This window comes from Sciurus carolinensis, chromosome 1, assembly GCF_902686445.1.
Source record: "Sciurus carolinensis chromosome 1, mSciCar1.2, whole genome shotgun sequence".
Classification (NCBI taxonomy): domain Eukaryota; kingdom Metazoa; phylum Chordata; class Mammalia; order Rodentia; family Sciuridae; genus Sciurus; species Sciurus carolinensis.
The window spans coordinates 172,255,476-172,276,047 of NC_062213.1; positions in this window are offsets into that span (position 1 = coordinate 172,255,476).

A 20,572-nucleotide genomic window follows, 5' to 3' on the forward strand; every position below is an offset into this window, starting at 1 on the left:
AAATAGCTCTGTGTTACAAACTGAAAAGTATTTATTCAAAAATATTTGCTGAATCTTGATAAGAACAGTAGGAGTCTATGGCATTTTTGTCAGAGGCTACTCCCTTCTATTCTGCACCTAAGTTTCATGGCACAAATTTTACCCTAGGAGGGATAGATATGCCTTAAAAGTTAGTATGTCTACTTCTTTGCCATCAAAGAACACTTTATTTCCATCAGAACATGGACAAACACAGGGTTTTTAAGAAACTGTAGAGGAAAAAGAATTAGGGAAAGCTGACATCCCAGCTGCATTAGTCTGGACAGGAAAAAAATAAAGGCAGACCAACCAAAAATTTAGCAGAGACTCATGGAAAAATGACATCCAACTTGCTAAGATGACACTTAAGCCTGGTGATAAAAAAGATTCTGTGTTTTGGGGGAGATCAGAATTTATATTTTGCAAAATATTATGTAAAAAGTCCAGTCTCAATTATGATAAGGTATGCAAAGCAATAGGAAATTATGACCTCTACATAGAACTAAATGCAGGTGGTCTAGATGTTGGACTAGGAGACAGCAACTTTAAAGAAATTATTATAAGTGTGTTCAAAGAGCTGAGAAATGTTTAAAATTCTTAAATAACAATAACAATGACTCAACCTCAATCACAATAAAGAGAAATAATATATGTATTTGTATATATATAATATATCTACAATATAATTTCAGATGATGATTCTGATGGTGAAAAGTAACTGAAATAAAAAATTTACTGAACATTTGACACAGAAGAAAAATCAGCAAACTCCATGCTATCTCAATAGATATTATACTATCTGAAGCACAGAAATCAGATGAAGTGATTGATCAGCACATGCGAGCGACTGCACAAACTCAAGGTGGGATAAACACATAATGATACACACTTCATAGTTAGACAGTTGAAAGATAAATATAAAAACAGAAAGAAAAAAAGATTCATCACATGAAAGGGAACCACATTGTTAACATGACTTACTTATTAAAAATAGTGGACAACAGAAGGTAATGAGAGAACACTGAAAAGACTCTGTGTATTGGGGGAGATCAGAATTTATATATTGCAAAATATTATGTAAAAAGTTGATAGAAATCCAAAGAACTTGTATATGCTCCTTTCATTCTCTTGTTGTTTATATCTAGAGAGAGTATAGAACCATTGTATATTGTAGTTGAATACTCTTTTTATAAATTTTATTGAATTTTAACTGATGTACAATATATGGTGCATATTTAACATGAACAATTTGATGCTCTTGACACATCCATGCCTCCTCTAAACTATAAATACAATTGTCATGTCTTAATTTCAAATTTTTCTAAATACTCCTTGATAATTCCTCCTCACCGTCCTCCTGCCACTATCCTCAGGCAACCATTGATATGTTTTTTCCTACTAGAAATTAATATACATTTCCCAGAATTTTATATGAATGGAATCATACAGTGCATACTTATTTTTATTTGACTTCCTTCAACTGGAATAATTATTTTCAGGTTCATCTTTGTTGTTATATGTACAGGAGAACAGTATTTCATTGTATTGATATGCCTTACAATATGTTTAGTTTGTTCAATTATTCAACAGTTGATGGACTTTGGGGTCATTTCCTATTCTTTTGCTATTGCAAACAGAGTGGTTATGAACATTCATGTGCACATCTTTGTGTGGCCATTTCCTCATTGTCTTTCATTATTTAGAAATGTAATGAATGTCTGTGTCATCATATGATGTATGTATGCTTAACTGTTTATAAAACTGCTAAATTATACTACAACATGCTTGTACCAGCAGGGTATGAGAGTCTCCACTGTCCCGTGTTCTGGACAATGTTTGTTATGCCCATCTTTGTACTTTTAGCCATTGTAGAGTGTGCATACTAGTATCTCACTGGAGTTTTAATCCATGTTTCTTTACGGATTAATGATACTGAAGATTTTTTATATAGCTCAACTTAATCTATCTCTAGCTATAAAAATAACTAGTATATTTAATGGTCAGTGCCAATAATTTTTTGACATTCTTTTTAGTTTTACCGATTTCACAAACCATGTTCTTGTGCAGACAATATAGGGCATCCTGTAGGGCACTGGCTTTGCAAGCAGAAAGGCCGGGGTTCAAATCCCCAGTACCATGGGATGGAAAAAAGAAGAAAAAACAAACCATGTTCTTTGGCAGATTCCTAGGACAGAATCTTTGAAATAATATTCCTCTGATTATTTAAAATTTATATATGTTGGTCTTACCTTTCACAGTCCAAAATTATTTTTCTGCTAATAAGCCTTTTGTTCATATTTACTTATCTTTGATATCTTAAATATATCACAATCTCTTCTCCTGGCATAAATTACTACTGTCGAAATACCCAATGGTTATTTTATTTCCCTTTTGTGTCACTTCTACCTACATGCCTAGATGATCTTTTTCTTTTGCTCTGTGTCCATTTAATAGATTGTGTGTCTTGCTCTTAATTGTTTAGTTATGCATCCTCTTGCATACAAAGTGCTTGGTCAATACACAGTTTTAAATTGTTACTGTTAATTTTATCAAGTTTTTGGAGTTGTAGTGTTTAGTATTTGTTCTGCTCTCTTTATTTGGTTTCACACTTCAAGGTCTGCTCTTATATATACAGTATTATACACATTTCTTTGCCTGTATCCACTAGTTCCTGTTTGTCCTCCAATCATACTCATATCTTTACAAGTATACATTGTCACTTAGTTTTGTTGGTCATATTCTCCAGTGGATTTGGTTTAGCTATCTAGTTTCTCTTCCTATTATTATATGAGGAAATAGGAAGATTTACATGTTGGGTTATATCTTTCATCATTGTATAATCATCTTTATGTGTAAATTTTAATAAGTAAGATATTTTCTTTCTAACCATAATTATTCAAAAGTGCTTTTAAATTTCCAAAGGTTATAGATTATTTTTCATCTTTTTATTGAAATCTAACTAAATTTTAATGATATCATAGAAAGTTGCCTGTATGATGCCTGTTGTCGAAGTTTTGGGGCTTTAATAATTGTAATATATGATCCCTGTTTGTTAATGTTTCATTTGTGTTTGGAAAGAATCTGAAATGTTTATGATTATATAAGAAGTTCTATTTTTTACATCTTACTTGGTATATTTTCAAATATTACCCAACTATACTCTTTTGATTTTTGACTCTTATAATTTTAGCCTTTTATATTCACACCTTCTGTAGTCTTAATTTATTGTTAGCTCTTACTTACATATAATACTGATGGATTGTTTAAAATCTACCTTCAGTCTAATTAAAGTTTCAGTTCATTTAAATATATTGTGATTACTAAGATAATTAGACTTACTTCTACAGTCTTATTTTATGTTTTGTAACTTTCTTACCCTTTCTACATTATATTTTATCACTTATTTTACTTTATTTTCTATTTGGTATAGATTGTAATTTTCCTGATACACATTTTCTTCTCCTTGTTCAAATACGTTAATTCTACCTATGTTATGTTAGAAACCCAGTAGACACTTGAGAATTTAAAACCAATTTTGAAATTCCTAAAATTCATCAATTTATTAAAATTTGTTCTAAAAAAAAAATCAGTGTCAGAACATTTTTTTCTTTGTCCATGCTTGAGCAATTTTTATGCTGTTTTCTCCATTACAAGAGTTTCCATCTGACAGAGTCAACCTCAAAAAGAAATATTAGTGTTATTATAGATTTACAAAATATTTCTTGCATTGGATTCTGCAGATACATTTTACTCATACATATTATCAAGCTAAATAATTTTAAAATACTTCAATATAATAATGGTTAATATGAGCAAAATTATAATTTTCCTGTACATCTGGGTTACATATATTGTCCTTCTTGTCATTTTCTTCCATTCTCTGACCCAGGTATGATGATACTTAGCAGTTGCATTTTATAATGTTGTCATGTAGGTTCATCTATTTTAAAATTCATTTTATGGCATCTTTCTCAACATTCCTGTTTTAGCATGTAATAGTTTATGCATCATTCTATTTCCAATTTTTGCCACTATATGTAATGCTGCAAAAAATTTAAATTTCTCTGTATGTATATATTTTTTAATGTAAACAAATGGGATATTTGTTGTTTCTCTGTTTGTACATGGAGTAAAGGCTTACCATGTCTGTAACCATAAATTTACATAGGGTAATGTTGTTTGATTTACTCTGTTATTTTTCCCATCCCCCCACCCCTCCCACCCCTCTTTTCCCTCTATACAGTCCTTCCTCCATTCTTCCCCCCTCCCTAACCCTAAATCTAACCCTAACACTAACCCCTCCCACCCCCATTATGTGCCATCATCCACTTATCAGCGAGATCATTCGTTCTTTGGTTTTTTGAGATTGGCTTATCTCATTTAGCATGATATTCTCCAATTTCATCCATTTGCCTGCAAATGCCATAATTTTATCACTCTTTATGGCTGAGTAATATTCCATTATGTGTATGTATATATATATACACCACGGTTTCTTTATCCATTCATCAATTGAAGGACATCTAGGTTGGTTCCACAGACTGGCTATTATGAATTGAGCAGCTATGTACATTGATGGACCTGTATCTCTGTAGTATGCTGATTTTAAGTCCTTTGGGTATAGGCCAAGAAGTGGGATAGCTGGGTCAAATGGTGGTTCCATTCCAAGCTTTCTGAGGAATCTCCACACAGCTTTCGAGAGGGGCTGCACTAATTTGCAACTCCACCAGCAAAGTATGAGTGTACCTTTCACCCCACATCCTCGCCAACACCTGTTGTTGCTTGTATTCTTGATAATCACCATTCTAATTGGAGTGAGATGGAATCTTAGGGTGGTTTTGATTTGCATTTCTCTTATTACTAGGGATGTTGAACATTTTTTCATATGTTTGTTGGTTGCTTGTAGATCTTCTTCTGTGAAGTGTCTGTACATTTCCTTAGCCCATTTGTCGATTGGGTTATTTGCATTCTTGGTGTAGACTTATTTGAGTTCTTTATAGTTTCTGGAGATTAGTGCTCTATCTGAAGTATGATTGGCAAAGATTTTCTCCCACTCTGTAGGCTCTTTCTTTGCATTGCTGATAGTTTCCTTTGCTGAGAGAAAGCTTTTTAGTTTGAATCTATCCCAGTTATTGATTCTTGCTTTTATTTTTTGCGCTATGGGGGTCCTGTTGAGGAAGTCTGGTCTTAAGCCGACATGTTGAAGCTCTGGACCTACTTTTTCTTCTATAAGATGCACGGTCTCTGGTCTGATTCGAGGTCTTAATCCATTTTGAGATTACTTTCGTACACAGTGAGAGATATGGGTTTAGTTTCATTCTGTTGCATATGGTTTTCCAGTTTTCCCAGCACCATTTGTTGAAGAGGCTATCTTTTCTCCATTGAATATTTTTGGCACCTTTGTCTGGTATGAGAAAATTGTATTTATTTGAGTTTGTGTCCGTGTCCTCTATTCTGTACCATTGATCTACCTGTCTATTTTGGTAACAATACCATGCCGTTTTTGTTACTATTGCTTTGTAGTAGAGTTGAAGATCTGGTATTGCGATACCACCTGCTTCGCGCTTTCTGCTAAGGATTGCTTGAGTTATTGTGGGTTTCTTATTCTTCCAGATGAATTTCATAATTGCTTGCTCTATTTCTGTAAGGTACATCATTGGGATTTTAATTGGAATTGCATTGAATCTGTATAGCACTTTTGGTAGTGTGGCCATTTTGACAATATTAATTCTGCCTATCCAAGAACATGGGAGATCTTTCCATCTTCTAAGGTTTTCTTTAATTTCTTTCTTTAGTGTTCTGTAGTTCTCATTGTAGAGGTCTTTCACCTCTTTTGTGAGATTGATTCCCAAGTATTTTATATTTTTCGATGCTATTGTGAATGGGGTAGTTTTCCTAATTTCTCTTTCTGAAGACTCATCACTTATGTATAAACATGCATTAGATTTATGTGCATTGATCTTATATCCCGCTACTTTACTGAATTCACTAATGAGATCTAAAAGTTTTCTGGTGGAATTTCCTGGTTCCTAAGTATATAATCATATCATCAGCAAATAGGGATAGTTTGAATTCTTCTTTTCCTATTTGTATCCCTTTAATTTCTTTGATCTGTCTAATTGCTCTGACTAGAGTTTCAAGGACGATATTGAATGGAAGTGGTGAAAGAGGGCATCCCTGCCTTGTTCCGTTCCAGTTTTTAGGGGAAATGCTTTCAGTTTTTCACCATTTAGAATGATATTAGCCATGGGTTTAGCATAGATGGCCTTTACAATGTTAAGGAATGTTCCCATTATCCCTATTTTTTCTAGTGTTTTGAGCATGAAGGGGTGCTGTCTTTTATCAAATGCTTTTTCTGCATCTATTTAAATAATCATGTGATTCTTGACTTTAAGTCTATTGATATGGTGAATTACATTTATTGATTTCCTGATGTCGAACCAACCTTGCATTCCTGGGATGAAACCCACTTGATCATGGTGCACTATCTTTTTAATATGTTTTTGTATGCAATTTGCTAAAATTTTGTTGAGCATTTTTGTGTCAATGTTCATTAAGGATGTTGGTCTGAAATTTTCTTTCCCTGATGTGTCCCTGGTTTAGGTATCAGGGTGATATTAGCTTCATAGAATGAGTTTGGGAGGCTTCCCTCCTCTTCTATTTTATGGAATACTTTGAGAAGTATTGGAATGAGCTCTTCTTTAAAGGTTTTGTAGAACTCGGCTGAGAACCCATCTGGTCCTGGATTTTTTCTTTGTTGGTAGGCTTTTGATGACTCTTCTATTTCATTACTTGAAATTGGTCTATTTAAATTGTGTATGTCCTCCTCGTTCAGTTTAGGCAATTCATATGTCTCTAGAAACCTGTTGATGTCTTCGAAATTTTCTATTTTGTTGGAGTATAGATTTTCAAAATGGCTTCTAATTGTGTTTTGTATTTCAATCGTGTCTGCTGTGATATTTCCTTGTTCATTCCGAATTTTAGTGATTTGGGTTTTCTCTTGTCTTCTCTTTGTTAGTGTGGCTAAAGGTTTATCAATTTTGTTTACTTTTTCGAAGAACCAACTATTTATTTTGTCAATTTTTTGTATTGTTTCTTTTGTTTCAATTTCATTGATTTCAGCTCTGAGTTTAACTATTTCCTGTCTTCTACTACTTTTGGTGTTGGTCTGTTCTTCTTTTTCTAGGGCTTTGAGCTGTAGCGTTAGGTCGTTTATTTGTTGAGTTTTACTTCTGTTATTGAATGCGCTCCATGAAATAAATTTTTCGCTAATTACTGCTTTCATAGTGTCCCATAGATTTTGATATGATGTTTCTTTGTTCTCATTTACCTCTAAGAATTTTTTAATTTCATTCCTAATATCTTCTGTTATCCATTCATCATATAATAGCATATTGTTTAATCTTCAGGTGTTGGAGTAGTTTCTGTTTTTTACTCTTTCATTTATTTCTAACTTCAATCCATTATGATCTGATAGAATACAAGGTAGCACCTCTATCTTCTTGTATTTGCTAACATTAGCTTTGTGGCATAATATATGGTCTATTTTAGAGAAGGATCCATGTGCTGCTGAGAAGAAAGTGTATTCGCTCTTGGTTGGATGGTATATTCTATAAATGTCTGTTAACTCTAAATTATTGATTGTGTTATTGAGATCTATGGTTTCTTTGTTCAATTTTTGTTTGGAAGATCTGTCCAGTGGTGAGAGAGGCGTGTTAAAATCACCTAGTATTATTGTGTTACGGTCTATTTGGTTTCTGAAATTGAGAAGGATTTGTTTGACATACATGGATGAGCCACTGTTTGGGGCATAGATGTTTATGATTGTTATATCTTGCTGATTTCTGGTTCCCTTAAGAAGTATGAAATGTCCTTCTTTATCCCTTCAGACTAACTTTGGCTTAAAGTCCACATTATTTGAAATGAGGATGGATACCCCAGCTTTTTTGCTGAGTCCGTGTGCATGGTATGTTTTTCCCCATCCTTTCATATTTAGTCTATGGGTATCTCTTTCTATGAGGTGAGTCTCTTGCAGGCAACATATTGTTGTATCTTTCTTTTTAATTCTATCTGCCAGTCTATGTCTTTTGATTGATGAATTCAGGCCATTAACATTCCGGGTTATTATTGAGATATGATTTGTATTCCTGGTTATTTGGTTCATTTATTTAATTTAATTTAATTTTTTTTGACATGACTTGGTTCCTCGTTTATTTAACAATTCCTTTAGGATAATTCCTCCCTTTGCTGATTTTCTTCTTTGTTTCTCATCTCTTCCTCATGGAATATTTTGCTGAGAATGTTCTGTAATGCTGGCTTCCTTTTGGAAATTCTTTTAGCTTTTGTTTATCATGGAAGGATTTTATTTCATTGTCAAATTTGAAGGTAAGATTTGCTGGGTATAAGATTCTTGGTTGGCATCCATTTTCTTTCAGTGCTTGGTAAATGTTGTTCCAGGCCCTTCTAGCTTTTAGATCTGGATTGAAAAATCTGCTGATATTGTATTGGTTTCCCCATGAATGTAATTTGGTTCTTTTCTCTCACAGCCTTTAAAATTCTGTATTTATTTTGTAAGTTTGGTATTTTCATTATAATGTGCCTTGGTGTGGGTCTGTTGTAATTTTGTGTATTTGGAATCCTATAAGCCTCTTGATCTTGATTTTCCATTTTATTCTTCAGATTTGGGAAATTTTCTGATATTATTTCATTGAATAGATTTTTCATTCCTTTGTTTCTCTAAGCCTTCCTCAATCCCAATAATTCTTATATTTGGCCTTTTCATGATATCCCATAGTTTTTGGAGATTCTGTTCATGATTTCTTACCATCTTCTCTGTTTGTTCAACTTTGTTTTCAAGGTTAAATATTTTTTCGTCAATATCTGAGGTTCTGTCTTCCAGATGTTCTATCCTATTGGTTATGCTTTCTATGGAGTTCTTAATTTGGTTTATTGTTTCCTTCATTTCAAGGATTTCTGTTTCGTTTTTTTTCAATATCTCTAACTCTTCATTGAAATGATCTTTTGTTTCCTGTATTTGCTCTTTTAACTGTGGATTGGTGCAATCATTCAATGCCTGCATTTGCTCTTTCATCTCATCATTCAATGCCTGCATTTGCTCTTTCATCTCATCGTTTGCTTTCCTGATCATTTTAATTATGTACATTCTGAACTCCCTTTCTGTCATTTCTTCTGCCCTGCTGTCGTTGGATTTTATTGATGTAACATCTAGATTTGTTTGGGGCATTTTCTTCCCTTGTTTTCTCATAATGTTCAGGTATCAGTGAACTGCTGAGATATTGCAGATTTCCTCTATTGACTTACAATGTCCCTGAAGATTTCCAATATATCCCCTCTTATCTTTCAGTAGCCTGAAGTCTTGGAGGAAGTTGCTAATGCGGTGCTCCACAAGGAAGCTGCCTCTCTAGGGTTGGTGACCCTCAGGTGGAGTATATTCCCTTATAGTGGGCAGAGTTGTCTCCATTTGTTGACCAATGGTCATCCAAAGGGGACCTAGTCTGCAGGCTGAGGCGAGGTCTGTTTGGGCCTGTGTCTCTGGTTTTACCATTCTTGTGGGAAAACCTCATCCAACAGGGAAGATTTACCTGGTGTGGAGGTCTCGCTGGTCAGTTTTCATCCTAGATGTTCCCCTCAATCCACAACTACCGCCTGGGCTGCAACGTTCCCAGGAGCCCAGACCTACCTCCTGGGCCTGGGAGCCTCGTCCTTCGCAGATGAGTCTCCTTAGGCTGCCCCTTCTCAGAGAATCTGCCTGCAGTCCTGGAACCTTCGCTCCGCCCCTCATCTTGTCTCTGTGCGGCTCTTCCACCAGGAAGCCACCTAGGTCCTGGGACCCCGCTCTGCACCTAATTGCCTGGCTATGTGGCCCCTCCTCTGAGCCGCCACCTGGAGCCCTGTACAGTCACTCCGAGTCCCAGCGACCTGCCACACTCCTGTTCCTCCGGGTAGCCATCCGGTGTTCCAGTGCGGTCTCTAGGAGTCCAAGAAACTCACTGCGCACCTCCTCCTCCCGACAACCGCCTGTAGTCCTGGTACAGTCACTCCGAGTCCAAGTGACCTGCCGTGCTCCTCCTCCTCCTCCAGGTATTCCCTGGGGTGTTCAGGAGCAGTCGCTCTGAGTCCAAGCGTCCTGCCCCACACCTCATCCTCCAGGCAGCTGCCCGGAGCTCTGGTGCAGCCGCTCGGAGACCAAGCGGCCCGCCGTGCTCCTCCTCCTCCTCCGGGTAGCCCCCCACCCCATGTTCAGGATCAGTCGCTCTGAGTTCAAACAATTCACCACGCGCCTCCTCCTCTGGGCAGCCGCCCGGAGCCCTGATGTGGTCACTCTGAGTCCAAGCAACCCGCCACGCTCCTTCTCCGGGCAGCTCCCTGGTGTTCAGAGTGGTCACTCTGAGTCCAAACAGCTCACCGCGCACCTCCTTCTCTTGGCAGCTGCCTGGAGCCCCGGTGGGTTGCTCCAAGTCCCAGCATCGTGCTGAGCAGCCTCCTCTACAATACTCCCAGTTGTCCGAGTTCACTGCTCCAGCTGGGGGAGGGGTGTCTTATTGAGCAACTCTACTTCACAAAGTTCCCTGCGTTCTGGCGATACTACCCTATCCGGGACACCTCCCCAATGGGAGAGACTCACCCAGTGGCTTTGAGTTCTTCCCAAGTCTCTCAATATCTCCTCTTCTTGAATCCTGAGTTCTGGAGCAACATGAAATGTAGCCACCTTGAAACCCTCTCTCTGTATATTTTTAAAAAGAATTTTTATATGATGTAAACCTTCAGAATTAATGACTCTTTGAACTTTGAGTTTTACTTGAACTTCTAGTTTCCTATATATGTAAGATGACTAAAACTCACCTCTCTTGCTTAGGTAAACTTACAAACCTTTCCAAATACTCCTAACCAACTTATTTGGCATCTGATTACCACTCCGTGTTGAACTTTATGCTTAATACCAATAGATTTCATCACACCCAGGTTTGTTGCAACACTGTTCATAAGAGATGAAACATGGAATCAGCCTAGATTCACATCAACAGACGAATGTTAAGAAAATGTGGCAAATATACAAAATGGAGTATCATTCTCATCATTAGCAGAAAAGTGGAGGGAACTAAAGGACCTTATGTCACCTTATGTCAGATGAAATGAGCCAGACTTGAGAGACAAGTACCACAGGTTCTCTTTCATATGTGAAAGCTAAAAAGTGTCAACCTAGAAGTAGAATAGAGATTGGGATGGGTGTTGATGGGGAAAGGGTGATCATATTTGATCAGTACACATTGTACACAGATATAGAAATATTCCACTGAATCAGTTTAACATGTATGATTAATGCATTTTTAATTTTAAAAAATTAAAATAAAAAGTGTTGTTCTAACTACTATTACAATAAATGATACTGGAGTTGGAAGTTTCTACTTAAATTTTGTTTTCAGGAATTTCACTTGTCTCTGAAATGGAAAAAGTATTTTTTAAATACAGCATTCCTAAATGTTTCTTTTACTTTTTGCTGTTGCTATTGCTGTTACAGCTGCTGCTGCATATGTGGGAGAGGGGAGGGAGAAGGAGAGAGAGAGAGAGAGAGAGAGAGAGAGAGAGGGAATTGAACTTTTCATTCCACAAGAAATAGAAGTGCCCTTTACATTTTCATATATTTTAAAATTTTTATTCAAAATTTAATTCATGATCATTGTAACAAGTTAAATAAATTGACTAATAAACTTTATCCTTTTCCTTTGTCAGTTTCACTTCCATGAGAAAGCAAAAGTTAACAATATATTGTCCTCCCCCTTTATTATCCATGTACATACACATATCTACAGACATATATAACATAAAGAGCATTCTTTCTCTATAAACACATTGTCACATATAAGATATTTATTTTATATTTGTTTAATGGTCATAATGATATGTTGTCAGTTATGTGTGCATATACAAATTCACAATACACATGAAGTTTAATTCCTATTTAACTGTTATGAGTGTGATGAGTGTGTTAACTGAGTACAATCCCAAGCAATATGAGAATCAGGATACCTCAAACTCAACAAAGACTAGTAGAAGAACTCTGAAATGTAATCCTGAACAATTTTCCTGTATCTGATATTATCTCAAAGAATCATATAACAATGACAAACAAATCTCAGAGGTCTTTAAAAGTTGGCAGAGAAAGGACATCTTGGAATAGCAGATTCTATTGTCATGCACAATTATCAGTTCAGAATGTCACAGAAATAAAACTGTCATGATTGCACTAATCATGAGCATAAATAGGCTTTTGTGGCATGCTTTCTATCCAATAAACATTCATCAGGAACTAGAATCTGAAAGAGGAAGGAGATATAACACTTTGAAACCATGATTTTCTGAAGGAAAATGTTGGGTAGGTAGGATTTGCCCTCATGTCTCTAAGTTCTTGTTGATCCTTGAATCTATATGGTATTATTTGGAAGTTAGGATCCATTAGCAGGAAGGGCAAAACCCATAAGTATGGCGGAACTTGGAATTTTTAGTGATTTTTCAGTAAACCCAACATAAGGCTGCCATTTGGAATCACTCCCTGCATGCAGATGTACTGAAAGAGGTGGAGACAGTCCCAGGTGTGGCTTTAAGAATTTCTAGGGATGCTTCACATACCAAAAAAAAATAGTCATTTGAACCAGCAAGAAAAGAATGGGCAATTCAGTAAATTACAATGAGATTGCTTGAATCTACATCTGAATTCTCTATTGAATCCATTCTTCTATTTGTCTAATTCTTATCAATACCACAATATTGATTATGTTATATCTAATTATTCTTGTTATATGATTAAAAAAAGAAACATTCAAATGGGAACCTGGAATAAGATGTTAAAATCAAAGAGTTGCTAAAACATTGATAAATGAAATCCCTGCCCCTTTTCTAAGAGATTAGAAAATAAAAATTTATTCTTTAAAAACTTCTGAAAACAATTTCTGAAGATGCTAAAAGGATAGAAAACCATTGGCATACTATAATAGCTAAGATTTTGGTATTATTCACATTTGCATTATAAATAAAAATAAAATACCTAAGATAATCACCTTATCCCAACCTTTTAGAAGTTTCAGTCCACAGTCAGTTGGCCACATTGCTTTTGGGACCGTGGAAGGGCACCACATCATTATAGGAAGATATGGCAGAGGAAGTTTCTTACTTCAGGGAGGTCAGAAAATAATAAAGACAGAAGAAGGAAGAGACTGAAATCCCTCAACTCACCTTCAGGACACAGTCCAATGACCTAACTTCCATCCTGTGAGTTCTACCACCTATAGGTTCCACCATCTCCCAATACCTCCATAGTTGGTAACTGAGCTTTTAATATATGAGTCCTTGGGGGACAATTATCCAAAGTATACCATTTCCAAAATGAAATCATTTAACTTGGGGCAAATTTTCTTGAATTATTTAATCTTTTAATTTTTTTAAACATATCAAAAATGTGTTTAAAGCTTTCAAATGTGATGAACTCTTTGCAATGTACTTCAAGCTTCTACCTGACTGAAGACTTGGAAATATTAGAATTTTCTTTCTGGACTACATTGTACATCTCTTTTAGTCAACTTTTGTATCACTGTGACAAAAATACCTGACAAGAACAATTTAAGGGAGGGAAAGCTTTAGGTGAGGCCTCACAGTTTCAAAGGACTCAGTCGTAGATGGCCAAGTCCATTGCTCTGGTCCTGAGATGAGGCAGAACAGCTGAGGGGAAGGGCCCAGAGGAGAAGGAAAGTTGCTCAGCTCATGGTGGGGTCAGGAATCAGGGAGGAAGTGGGGAATGAGTCACAGAAAAAAGCACATCTTTCCAGGGCACACCCCTAGTGACCCACCTCCTCCAGCTGTGCACTCTCTGCCCACAGCTACTATCCAGTCCTTTCATACTAGGATGGACTGATTTGGTTACAGCTCTCACAATCCAATCATTTACTCTGAACACTCCTCTATTAACACAACATCCATGTAAAAGGTTGCATGATTAAACATCAAAACAACATAAGTGAGTAATAATTTTCGAGAAGAAAATCCAGATAAAAATTTCTGAGTAGAGAACTTATCAAAAAGACAATTTCCCACATCTTTCAGCCAAGTTTTATTGGTAGTTTTAGAGCTCATAGATAATATATTATCTGGGTAAATGTAGGACATAATCAGGGAAATGTATGAGAGAGTTATTATCATAAGGGTCCATTGTAATTATGAACTTAATGGTTAACAGATACTTTGAGTATTAAACTGAAAAAATTATTTTGTAAAACAAATGGAGAGATAAGGTTGGCCAATTGTGCTAGTCAGTTTTCTATCACTATAAAGCATATCCGAGAATATTAACTTATACAGAGAAATGTTTTATTTTGGCTCACAAAAGTTTTGGAGATTCTAGTTTATGGTCCTTGTTTGGTTGTTGTTGGGGCCTGTGGCAAGGCAGCACATGATGGTGGGAGCTCATGGTAGAAATAAATCACCCACCTCATCAACAGGTAGCAAAAGCAAGCAAAGAAGAGGTCAGAATTCCATTATCACTTTCAAAGACATGCCCCCAATGACCTAAAGACCTCCCACTAGGTTCCACTTCTTAAAGGTTCCACCACATCCCAACCCTGCCACCCTGGAGACTATGTCCTTAACACATGAGCCTCTGGGGGCCATCAACATCAAACCAGAGCACCAATGAAGTTAGAATACTTACTCTGGTTATGGAAGAGGGAATATGTATATGTTGAACTATTTTTGGATTAGAGTTGATAATAACCAAGATTGTAGGGGAGATCCAAGATGGCAGATTAGAGGGAGGCTGCATTCCTTGTCACTCCGTAACTCCGGTTTCAAGCAGAGGATATCTGTTTCTCAGTGAGGCAGTTTTTGCTGCTTATCGATCGCTTGGTGTTTACCCCATTTGTCTGCTGTGATGACCTACGGTCTGCCAGCATATGGAAGCCTTTTTTGAGGGCAGATTGCTCACTGTCAGGAGTCTATCATCCACCATTTGCCTGCCTCTGGCCAGTCCATAGCCTGCCTTACACCTATCCATCATCCAACGCACGAGGTTCACCTCCCGATCATCTGACAACAGTCAGCAAACTGATCGCCTACCGCCAGTGGAGCACCAGCTGCCTGCTGTTGCCTGGAAGTTCACTGTTACAGTACTTGCAGGTTTGATTACACATGGCTGCCGCCATTTTGAGACAATAGCCAGGCCCCGTAGGACTCCTGGCCGGACTGACTGAGCACCATCTCCAGGATCCCTAAGCCCGACCGATCACTCCCTGCCGCTGGGACACTCACATCGACTAACTGCTCCCTGCCACCAGGACCCCCAGACCAACTGACTGCGCCCTATCACTGGGACCCCAGATCAACTGATTGCACCTGGCATCCAGGATCCCACAACCACACCAAACACACCGAACCTCCAGGACCCCTGCCTGACCAACCGCATCCCGCCTCCAGGACCTCCAGCTGACCACATCCACCCCTGAGCTGCAGCTCCCCATTTGCCAACAAATTTCGAAGCCAGAGCGGCCATCTTGGATAATCCTGGAAGCCATAGCTCCAATCTTTGGGTGGGGCAAATCCCATGCTGAGACGCCTGCTGGAGGCTTGAAGCTCACTGTCAGGTACCTCTCATGCATCAGGCTACTGAACACTGGGAGGTTTCATTAGTATATGAATGTTATACTGTAGATTTTCTTTTTTCTCCTTTTTAAAAAATTTAAGTTTTTATACCTTTACTTTTCTTGCTCTCTTTTCCTTTTGTTTACCTGTTCCCTCAGAGTCTCTTTCTCCCTTTTTTGCATGCTAATATCCAATTGCTTTTGATTACACTCTCACCCTTTCTATTTTCTAGAACTTCTGTATATTCTTTTCTTATCCTATTAACAGCCACATTCTACATCCCTCTGATTCCTCTTTGTCCTCCATTAGAAACTGCAGACTTTATTGCAAACCTGTTTGTTTTACTGAAGATAATATTTGAGCTCATTCTGTTTACTATGACAATTTTTTTATTGTCCTCATAGGGGCTATTTGGTCTAGGATTGCATAGTGTCTGATTTGGGCACTGCTAATATTGATCTCCCCTTAAAGAAAGGGTTTTGGAAACCTATAGGGCCACTATAAGCCTATGGGGGAAATCTGCAATACCCCAGATATGCACTGCTAGAGGGGAAGATACATGAACAACATGAAAAAGGGAATAAAATGATCCAAACAAATCTAGATTCTATATTAATAGAATCCAATGACAGTATGTTAGAAGAAATGTCAGAAAAGGACTTCAGATTATACACGATTAAGATGATTCGCGAAGCAAAGAATGAGATTAGAGAACAAATGCAGGCAATGAATGATAATACCAATAAGCTGAAAGAGCAAGTGCAGGAAGCAAAAGATCATTTCAACAAAGAGATAGAGATTCTCAAAAAAACCAAACGGAAATCCTTGAAATGAAAGAAACAATAAACCAAATAAAAAATTCAATGGAAAGCATCACCAAAAGACTAGACCACTTGGAAGACAGAACCTCAGGAAATGAAGACAAAATATTTAATCTTCAAAATAAAGTTGCCCAAACAGAGAAGATGGTAAGAAATCACGAACAGAATCTCCAAGAACTATGGGACATCATGAAAAGACCAAATTTAAGAATTATTAGGATTGAGGAAGGCACAGAGATACAAACCAAAGGAATGAACAACATATTCAATGAAATAATAGAAAATTTCCCAAACCTGAAAAATGAAATGGAAAATCAAATACAAGAGGCTTACAGAACACCAAATGCACAAAATCACAACAGATCCACACCAAGGCACATTATAATGAAAATGCCTAACATTCAAAATAAAGATAGGATTTTGAAGGCCGTGAGAGAAAAGCATCAGATTACATATAGGGGGAGACCAATATGGATGGCAGCCAACTTCTCAACCCAGACTCTAAAAGCTGGAAGGGCCTGGAACAACATATTTCAAGCTCTGAAAGAACATGGTTGCCAACCAAGAATCCTATACCCAGCAAAACTAACCTTCAGATTTGAAGATGAAATAAAATCCTTGCATGATAAACAAAAGTTAAAAGAATTTACAAATAGAAAGCCTGCACTAGAGAATGTTCTCAACAAAATATTCCATGAGGAGGAAATGAAAAACAATGATGTAGGTCAGCAAAGGGAGGAACTACCTTAGAGAAAAACCACTCAAAGGAGAAACCAAGCCAACTTAAAAACCAAAAATAAGCCAAATGACTGGGAATACAAATCATATCTCAATAATAACCCTGAACGTTAATGGCCTAAACTCATCAATCAAAAGACATAGACTGGCAGAATGGATTAAAAACAAAGACCCAATAATATGCTGCCTGCAAGAGACTCATCTCAAAGAAAAAGACACCACAGACTAAAGGTGAAAGGATGGGAAAAAAACCTACCATGCACATGGACTCAGTAACAAACCAGAGGTTTCCATCCTTATATCAGATAAAGTGGACTTCAAGCCAAAGTTAGTCACAAGGGATAAAGAAGGACATTTCATACTGCTTAAGGGAAACATAAATCAGGAAGATATAATGATAGCAAATATTTATGCCCCAAACAATGGTGCATCCCTGTACATCAAACAAATCCTTCTCAATTTCAGGAATCACATAGATCACAACTCAATAATTCTGGGTGACTTTAATGCACTACTGTCACCACTAGATAGATCTTCCAAACAATAACCAAAAAGAGAAACCATAGAACTCAATAACACAATCAATAACCTAGACTTAATAGACATATATAGAATATTCCATCCATCAATAAGCGGTTTCACTTTCTTCTCAACAGCACATGGAACATTCTCGAAAATAGACCATATGTTATGCCACAAAGCTGCCCTTAGGAAATGCAAAAAAAAATAGAGATACTGCCTTGTGTTCTATCAGATAATAATGGACTGAGAGTAGAAATCAATGACAAAATAAAAAACAGAAATTACTCCAACACCTGGAGACTAAATAATATGTTATTGAATGAAACATGGATAACAAAAAACACCAGGAAGGAGATAAAAAAATTCTTAGAGGTCAATGAGAACGATGATACAACATACCAAAATCTCTGAAAGCAGTACTAAGAGGAAAATTCATTGCATGGAGCGCATTCCAGAAAAGAATGAAAAGTCAACAACAAGATGACCTAACATTACAGCTCAAAGCCCTAGAAAAAAGAACAGAATAACAGCAAAAGTAGTAGAAGAAAGGAAAGAATTACAATCAGAGCTGAAATCAATGAAATTGAAACAAAAGAAACAAGTCAAAAAATTGACAAAACAAATAGTTGGTTCTTTGAGAAAGTAAACAAAATAGATAAACCCTTAGCCACACTAACAAAGAGAAGGAGAGAGAAGACTCAAGTTACTAAAATACATGATACAAAAGGAAATATCATGACAGACACCACTGAGATACAGAACATAATGAGAAGCTACTTCAAAAATCTGTATTCCAACAAAATAGAAACTACTGAAGACATTGACAAATTTCTAGAGACATATGTTCCTTCCAAACTGAACCAGGAGGACATACACAATTTAAACAGATCGATATCAAGCAATGAAATAGAAGAAGCCATTAAAAATCTACCATCCAAGAAAAGCTCAGGACCAGATGGATTCTCAGCCGAGTTCTACAAGACCTTCAAAGAAGAACTCATTCCAAAACTTCTCAAAGTATTCCAGGAAATAGAAAAGGAGAGTACCCTACCGAACTCATTCTTTGAAGCTAATATCACCCTCATACCCAAACCAGGAAAAGACACATCAAGGAAAGAAAATTTTAGACCAATATCCTTGATGAATAAAGATGCAAAGATCCTTAACAAAATATTGGCAAACCATATCCAAAAACATATTAAGAAAATTGTGCACCATGATCAAGTGGGGTTTATCCCTGGAATGCAAGGATGGTTCAACATCTGTAAATCAATAAATGTAATCCATCATGTCAATAGACTTAAGGATAAGAATAATATGGTTATTTCAATTGACGCAGAAAAAGCGTTTGACAAAATACAACACCCCTTCATGCTCAAAACACTAGAAAAAATAGGGATAGTAGGAACATACTTGAACATTGTAAAGGCTATTTATGCTAAGCCCATGGCCAACATCATTCTTAAAGAAGAAAAACTAAAACCATTCCCTTTAAAAACAGGAACAAGACAGGGATGTCCTCTTTCACCACTTATATTCAACATTGTCCTCGAAACTCTAGCCAGAGCAATTAGACAGACCAAAGAAATTAAAGGTATACGAATAGGAAAAGAGGAACTTAAGCTGTCACTATTTGCAGATGACATGATTCTATATTTAGAGGATCCAAAAACCTCCTCCAGAAAACTTCTAGACCTCATCATGAATTCAGCAAAATAGTGGGCTATAAAATCAACACCCATAAATCTAAAGCATTTTTATACACAAGTGACAAAACAGCTGAAAGGGAAATGAGGAAAACAACCACATTTGCAATAGCCTCAAAAAAAAAAAAAAAAAAAACTACTTGGGCATCAATCTAACCGAAGAGGTAAAAGATCTCTACAATGAAAACTACAAAACATTGAAGAAAGAAATTGAGGAAGACCTTAGAAGATGGAAAGATCTCCCATGTTCTTGGATAGGCTGAATTAATATTGTCAAAATGGCCATACTACCAAAAGTGCTATACAGATTCAATGCAATTCCAATTAAAATCCCAATGATGTACCTCACAGAAATAGAGCAAGCAATCATGAAATTCATCTGGAATAATAAGAAACCCAGAATAGCTAAAACAATCCTTAGCAGGAAGAATGAAACAGGGGGTATCGCAATACCAGAACTTCAACTATACTACAAAGCAATAGTACCAAAAACAGCATGGTATTGGCACCAAAATAGGTAGATCATTGGTACCGAATAGAGGACACGGACACAAACCCAAATAAATACAATTTTCTCATACTAGACAAAGGGGCCAAAAATATGCAATGGAGAAAAGATAGCCTCTTCAACAAATGGTGCTGGGAGAATTGGAAATCCATATGCAACAGAATGAAACTAAACCCCTATCTCTCACCATGCACAAAAATCAACTCACAATGGATCAAGGAACTTGAAATCAGACCAGAGACCTTGCATCTTATAGAAGAAAAAGTAGGTCCAAATCTTGTTGGCTTAGGATCAGACTTCCTTAACAGGACTCTCATAGCACAAGAAATAAAAGCAAGAATCAACAACTGGGATAGACTCAAACTAAATAACTTTCTCTCAGCAAAGGAAACTATCAGCAATGCAAAGAGAGAGCCTACAGAGTGGGAGAATATCTTTGCCACTTATACTTCAGATAGAGCACTAATTTCCAGAATATATAAAAAACTCAAAAAACTCTACACCAAGAATACAAATAACCCAATCAACAAATGGGCTAAGGAAATGAACAGACACTTCACAGAAGAAGATCTACAAGCAATCAACAAACATATGAAAAAATGTTCACCATCTTT